The sequence below is a fragment of the Cibotium barometz genome, chromosome 59, assembly GCF_041138505.1.
Source record: "Cibotium barometz isolate CiBa-2024 chromosome 59, ASM4113850v1, whole genome shotgun sequence".
Classification (NCBI taxonomy): Eukaryota; Viridiplantae; Streptophyta; class Polypodiopsida; order Cyatheales; family Cibotiaceae; genus Cibotium; species Cibotium barometz.
The window spans coordinates 30,831,204-30,838,607 of NC_141104.1; the positions used below are offsets into that span (position 1 = coordinate 30,831,204).

The window sequence follows — 7,404 nt, forward strand, 5'->3', positions numbered from 1 at the left end:
TATAGGACAATAGACCTTCTCTAACATTCACAAAGAAAATCAAAGATCTATGCTTGCCCAATACTCTAGTATAGGACAATAGACCCTTGTCTACTCTAAACTATATCAAGTATCAAGAACCAATACAAGCCCCTAAGCAGGACTCTTGGCTCCATCAAACCATTCATAAAGCAGAATGAGGTAGATTACCTACGTAGCTCAAATGCAAAGCTGAATGACTCCAAATTTATCCCTAAATCTCCGCAAGTATTAGCTACGAACCACACCCTACCCCCAATTCAAAGAACTAAGGACGAGTGGCTCAATAGCCGTAGGAGTGCCTACAAGGAAAGACGACAGCCCCTAAGATAAGGACGTTCTTCCCAAGAGGACACTTCTAGCAACTCGAGAGCTCTACAAGTACTTTGAGGAGAGATATCACGCCCCCAAAACAAGGACTATCTCCCCAAAAGTTCCACGATGGGTGTCGGGCAGCAGTGTTTATAAACAGAACAGAACCCCGCCGGGGTTCTTTTGTTTTCCCGACGGGCCCGCCGGGATATTAGAAATCCCGGCGGGCCCGTCGGAAAAACAAAAAGCCCGGAGGTGTTATGGGACTAGTGGGTTCTGGCAGGTCATTGCTAAGGTCATGTGAATATACAATGTGATCACAAGTTTTAATATGTTAACAACAGGTTTTGTTAACGTGATCACGAAATTGTGAAGACGTTAATGAAATCCCTGATTTAGCTACGTAGTTAGACCAAAAAACGTTCACATGTAGAAATTCAAAGGCTGACAAGAAGACAAAAATAAGGCAATCTCAACCATGGTATCAAAGGCAAACACACAAGAGAATGCTCGAGGAAATATGGATTCCAAAGGTAATACTACAAACCAAAGGATATCACCTAGGAAGAAGTTTGCACCAAAACAAAGAACCCAACAAAAACGATACCATGCTGGATACCCAAGAATTCATCAAATATGGGTACCTACAAAACTACTTCAAGCTAGTCATGGATACTCTATAAGCAATACCATCATATGGGTGCCTAAAGCTGTTAAGATTAATTAGGTTTCATCATCAATTTCAACTCAAGGAAAACATACTAATTATATGGTATGGAGAACAAATCAAACATAGGCTAACCACATGAAAAAGTATACTTCTAGACACCAAGAATAATTTCCCACCATCACTTCATCCATTGACGGGATATAATCAAAGATGTCCCCATAGATCATCTACATAAACACGCTCTTTGAATGAGTAGAGAAGAAGTTGCAGAAGCTTAGTGGTGTGGTAGAAACAAGAACCTACTCTCCTAAAAAGGTAAATAAACACAAGAAACTTTTGATCACATGGTGGTAAAACAAATGCCACGAAGCCACAAGAACCACTACTTGGAAAGGTAGAATGCCACAAGAATGTCTCAAAAGCACAATCTGGTGAATCATCATTGGAAGGAGTGCAAAGGTCAAAGAATTCATCAATACCCATGTGGATGCTACCAAGGTTGAATTGGACTATTGGGGGTGTACAACTCCTTGCCATAAAATACTTCAAGGTTGAATTGGACTAGTGGGTATACAAATCCTTGCCATCGAATTATTCAAGCATCAGATGGAATAAAATAGATAATGAAAGTATTCAATACCATGATTCTCCCAAAACCACTACCATGAGTCTAAAAATCACATCTACAAAAACTCAGTGTACAAACAAATAAGGTGGTACTGATGGTTCCACCTTATAATAGATAAGAAGTTTCATAAAATCAATACTATATCTTGTTAACCATGATTATCTCAGAAATCATGCCCGTGATTTCTCAAAATCACGCCAACAAATCTTCTTCCAAATACGTAAAAGTTGTGTCTTTTCATCACTAAGATTCTTCAATCACAACGTGATTTCAACCACCTACAAAATCATGGAGGCTAAAACTCACTCAAATGTGTAACCACATATTTCCAATCAAAGAAAACATTCTCACCCAAATGTGTAATCACATGGACACATTGTTTTCTCATCATATTTCCAATCTGTGATATCGTTCTTCTGCAATTTCATAGATATTTCACCACCGTGATTCTCAAAATCATGCATGTGGTTCATTCATAAACAAGAATAGTCTTCAAACAACTTGCCAATCATCCTTGTCTACTTTAATCAAAGGAAGCATCTACTTAATGAGTACACCTTTACTTACCCACCACTAGTGGAAACCTTGTTTCATTGACAACATCCAAGTACATTTCTAGATGGGAGGACCATGGTGGGTGTATGCATAACCCATGGTAAGACTCATCACCTTGAATTCCTTAAAATTTAGCCTTTCCACTATTAGCCAATGATCTCATTCAAATAGCGTCTGGCTCTTTACATAAAATGGCTCCACAACCTCGGAAGTCAACTAAATCTTTTCAATCCTCTCCAAATATTTTGATACAATAGCTCCAATAAGAATTTAAAGAATCACCATTTTTTACTTCATTATGTATTAGCTTTACCAATGGTTAAAGAGCACCTAATTATTATTATTAGATAAAAAAGAACATGAGTAATAAAGTAGGTTTGCAAAGGGATACATTAAACAAAGCAGATGAGCTCATAGGGATTTCTTCTCAATGCTCTTCCATACCTCTACCTCTCTTATTTCATCATTATTAATAGCCATAGCATGCCCACTAACCTCAATAAATCTTGTAACCTTGCATATGAGTGCAAAAAAGGAAAACCAAAAAAAGAGCGACCAAGCGCGTGAATCACATGTAACGGCCCCCACCACCATTAGGACCCCATATTCTCTTGATATTTTCATTTACTAACTATATTCTTCATTCCTCTAGAGGATCAAAGAAATGCAACATCTACTTATCAGCACACACCAAGCATACAAGTACCCTTGACAAAGTCTTGAATCAATCATGACGACCCGATCAACATTAGAAAGGCGGGGATGCTTGCCCATTTCAGCGTTAAAACAAGGTTTGCCACACCCAAATATATGTTAAATCATGAGTAACCTAAATTAAATGTCAAAGATGGAAAAACTAAACTCATGTACAAAGAAGCCATGAAGCAATGGTGTCCAAATCTCAAACTTGGATGGGCACTTGTGGGTCCAATGGATATTTAATGGTGTTTCCTTCTCCAAGAGTGTGTGGTAGTGACCTAGGACATGCTCCCTAGTGTTATAATTCATTAATGTGTTATGAGATGAAGCAAGACAAATAGAAGCTTTGGGCACGTACATGTATATAAGGCAATTTCTCTTATAATGTAGGGACACTTGAGCTTTCCCTCTCACTAAACCTCTTTCTAATCATATCTCTAATGTATGATAGTGAGTGTGTGTGAGTGATTTGATGTGAGAGAAGTGTCCATAGTGCAAACGGACGGTGTGAAATGATCGCAGGAGAACAAGAATGGTAAGCTACACATGGCGGTATTGGTCTTTGAGACCTCAAGGGTTATGAGCTTGACCATCGGAAAGATCCCCACAACACATTGAGAGGAGTAAAGGTGAGTGGTTCCCTTGAAGATATCTCCTAGCCTTGGTAATGATGACATGACATGTTACACCACATCATCTCCAATTTGGGAGCTTGTTGAATATACAAAATTGTCCATCACGCTATATATAATTGGAAAGATCTTGAAGAGTATATTCCCAATCTATAATCTCTGACAAATTTTGATTTGATTTGTAAAAATTTAACCATCAACCCATTTTTAAGAGAAAGTTGACATGGCATTTTTTAGAGGTCCCCTTTTTAAGGCCAAATTTTACCTAATGTGATGTTTTTAGCTTGTCGTGTTTTTTACTTTAGATTTTCTTTTTTGGGGTTTTAACATGTTGTATTCATGTAGTATAGGCTTCTAAAGTAGGCTTATATTATATTTTATTTTTGGAAAGTATTATGCCATATCCATCTAATGTAAATTTTTGGGGTTTTAGCATGTTCTATATTTGATGAATACTACTAAGTTTAATCTTTAATTCCTTCAACGAATTTTAAGTTTTAAGAATTCTTACATTCATGTTAATTGTGTAGTTCAACTTTACATGTTGGCGGCTACTTAAGATTGTTGGATGTATGTGCTTGTCTGAAATGTACCCATATTCTATTCCATGATCTAAGCACAAAATTTCTAAAAACTTACAAAAAAAATCACATCATACTTCAGAAAACGAAGAGATTTTCAGTAAACCATACTCGTTTACAATCTAAAGTAATAATAATATTTGTCAATACAAAAACTCAAAATTAGAGAGAGAATCACCAACAAAAGATCTAGCCAATAGGGCCTTTCTCTGATGCCCATCCACCCAACCACCACGCTGGACGTCGTGGCTATCTCGGGTATACCTCTTTAAATCTCGTCCCCACTCTGGGTTCTACCAACTGGGTTCTACCAAATGGCTCCTAGAGGGCATAAATCATGTTCTCTATCCGGCATTCCCTGTCTAAGGATGGCCAGTCCGAATCTCAAAATCTCTCTCCCTCTATCCTACACAGAAATCACCTCAAGGCTTTGGAAGAAGCCAAAAACAATAGCCCATGAGAATTAGTAGATTATCATGCACGAAAATGTTAAAGATAGAAATCCCTTCTCAAAACATGACCTCGAACAAAATTGAGAACTGGAAAGTGGTGACGGATTCGTTTCGGGAATACCGGCCACCCCCCCCATGCGGAATCTCCCAATTATGTGAGCACGGACTTTGTTCTTCCTGTGATGAACTAACTTTCTTTAATACGTCTCTCTTACAAATAGAGTTATCTACACCTCATGCGAGGCCTTACTAAAAATTAAGGACCAATTTGGTGTCCCAGTCTTGTTTCGGGCACCCGTTTGCGGTTATATTTACTATGTAAACCCCCATATGAGCTTCCTTTGAGCTAAACTACTCTCTATGACCCCCTTATACATTATCTAACATGGTTAAGTATAGAATAGAAATCGCTTACAAATGACACCACAAAACATGCATAAAAAGTCCCAAAATTGACCAAATTGACATATCTAAAATTACTAAATTTGTGACCAAACTTAATCTTTTATGTCCTCTAAGTATTTCCTACTTTTCAACATTAAATATAGATGATAAAAGTCGGTGAGTCACATGGACCCAAAAATACGTACATATGAGTACGTTACATTGTCATATGTGGATGTGTGTGGTTGTCATTTGTTGCTTCATATTTTTGTTGTTTTATGTTTTAGATTTTTGTGCTTAATGCTTTAGGATTTAGTGATTTGATAGGGATTTATTTATATTATACTAGATATCCCACTCACAAAAATATATGACTCCTTTTGTTTTATGCTTTAGATTTTGTTTATTTAATGTTTTAGCATTTAGTTGACACCCACTTGGGAAAATATAAAGCTCCCGACCTATCTTTTAGGTTGGTAGAGCTATCCCTGCAAAAAAGATCAAAATACAAAATCCAAACACTTGGCATTTAAAAAATCAAATACCAACTCATAGTCCACTCACATAGCATAAGGAGCTCCTTGAAAAAACATATGATGAAGACATACAAAATAGCCACAACGTCATGGCATCACTAAGTGTTCGGGCCATATATCACACACTCATACTCAATATAAATTCGCCAACAAAAAATAACTAAACTCATCATTTTCAGAGTCTTTAACCGTTGGCACATATGAAACAAACAAATTAGCAACTAGAAGTTTACAAGCATTCATGGAAAAATATCAAACAATTAATTTACTGATCCCACAATGGCACACAGTCTTCTAATAGACTACATATGGAGTAATGTACTAAACAAATCTACATGGGAATATACATCTTTTGGGTATTGGAGGGACCATTGAGCTACTATAGTCTTCATATCTATTATAAAAAGGTAATGACACAATCAATTAACTAAACAATTTTTCTTTACAAACACTTAGCAAATATAATATAATTCTACATTAGTGGTAAATATGTAATGCCACGATCAATTAACCAAACAAAAAAATTTACAAACACTTAGAAAATACAATATAATTCTACCTTATAAGTGGTAGGACCAAACTGCACGTTTGAAGCAAGCTACACGACTTCTATGCCCTCTCTTCCTTCCCACAACACAGTCACGTACACGCGCGCGCACACTCACTTTCTCGGCCTCTCACACACATCCACCAATTGACGAGACGTAAAGCTTCTAAGGTGCTTGTGATAGTTACATCGCTGGTGATCGCCTTTTTTTGCACCGGATCAACGGGCCGACACCTAGGTACGTGTAATAATAAGAGTAATCCTCATATACATGTATATTATATACACGTACAAACCACCTACGATCGGCGGATGCAGACAATCATGTGGCCGATGACATGCGTATGGCGGCAGCAGGCAGCATAGACAATTTGCAGCCCAACGACGATTGCATAGGAAGAGGAGGAATCTGCACTTTCCATCCAATGAGCTGCTGTGGTTTGTTACTAGGTGTACCGTCGTGCAAAGGAAGCAAAGTGAGTATGCTCTCACCTTATCATTCTTCACACAGCTGCAGTGGAGAGATGCTCTCTGTGTAGAAAGTGTATTAAGGGCCTCCTCCTCCTCCTCCTAATACGTTTCTGTGTGTGGCTAATTCTTCTCTTCTGATCACATATGTTCAGGCGCAGGCCATGCTGGAGTACGATTGATCTCTCAAGCCTCTTCCGAGCATTGCTTCCTCGAATAAAGTAAAATATGGCTGTATAAGGAAATGGTCTAGTAGACATCGTTATGCCCATAATGTTCTCCCATTTCTTATAGATATAATAAAATACGAGGTAGCCAAGAGAAATGGTCTAGTACACATTGTTATGCTCATGGGTATATAATGTTCTCCCATTTCTTATAGATTTACTCTCATCTAATCTCTCGCTCTCTCCCCCCCCCTTAGCTCGTTGTTTGTGCCATGCGGTACGATACGTTACTGTCTTAAGTCTTGATTGCTTGTACTCGATCTTATAGATAACACGACCTCCATGTGTGCTCCTTCCCCCCACGACATAATTATATTAAACAAAGGAAAGTGTATGCAACTCTCTATGCATAGCAGGAGGCCATTATGGGGGGTTCATGTCCCATTTCTTTTGTTTCAATGCGATCATACAAGTCAACTATAGTCAAAAAGTTTCCTTCTCACACGACTCATGGCACATCACCTCACCTTTGTCATGTCCTTAGTTAAATTCTCAACAAGGCAATATAAAAGTTTGTGTGCTTACCAAAACAATATAAAACTATGTCACATATCACACACTAGGTTTCAACATGAGGAGTTTGCAAGAGAGGATGGAATGAGAGACTGAGAGGTTTGCAGTCATGATGGACTACCACATGCACTAAAAGGCACTACCACCATAGAAGCGCGCACTACAACATAAAGCAAGCATAG

General features: G+C 38.0%; 1 long non-coding RNA gene across 1 annotated transcript; it reads left to right on the plus strand.

Annotated features, from left to right (window-relative positions):
- The first annotated feature begins 6,241 nt into the window (after nt 1–6,241).
- Nucleotides 6,242–6,863, plus strand: LOC147605696 (uncharacterized). The gene is made up of 2 exons (XR_015265193.1): nt 6,242–6,490; nt 6,638–6,863. It is a non-coding gene; the product is annotated as an uncharacterized LOC147605696 (long non-coding RNA).
- Nucleotides 6,864–7,404: the final 541 nt, after the last annotated feature.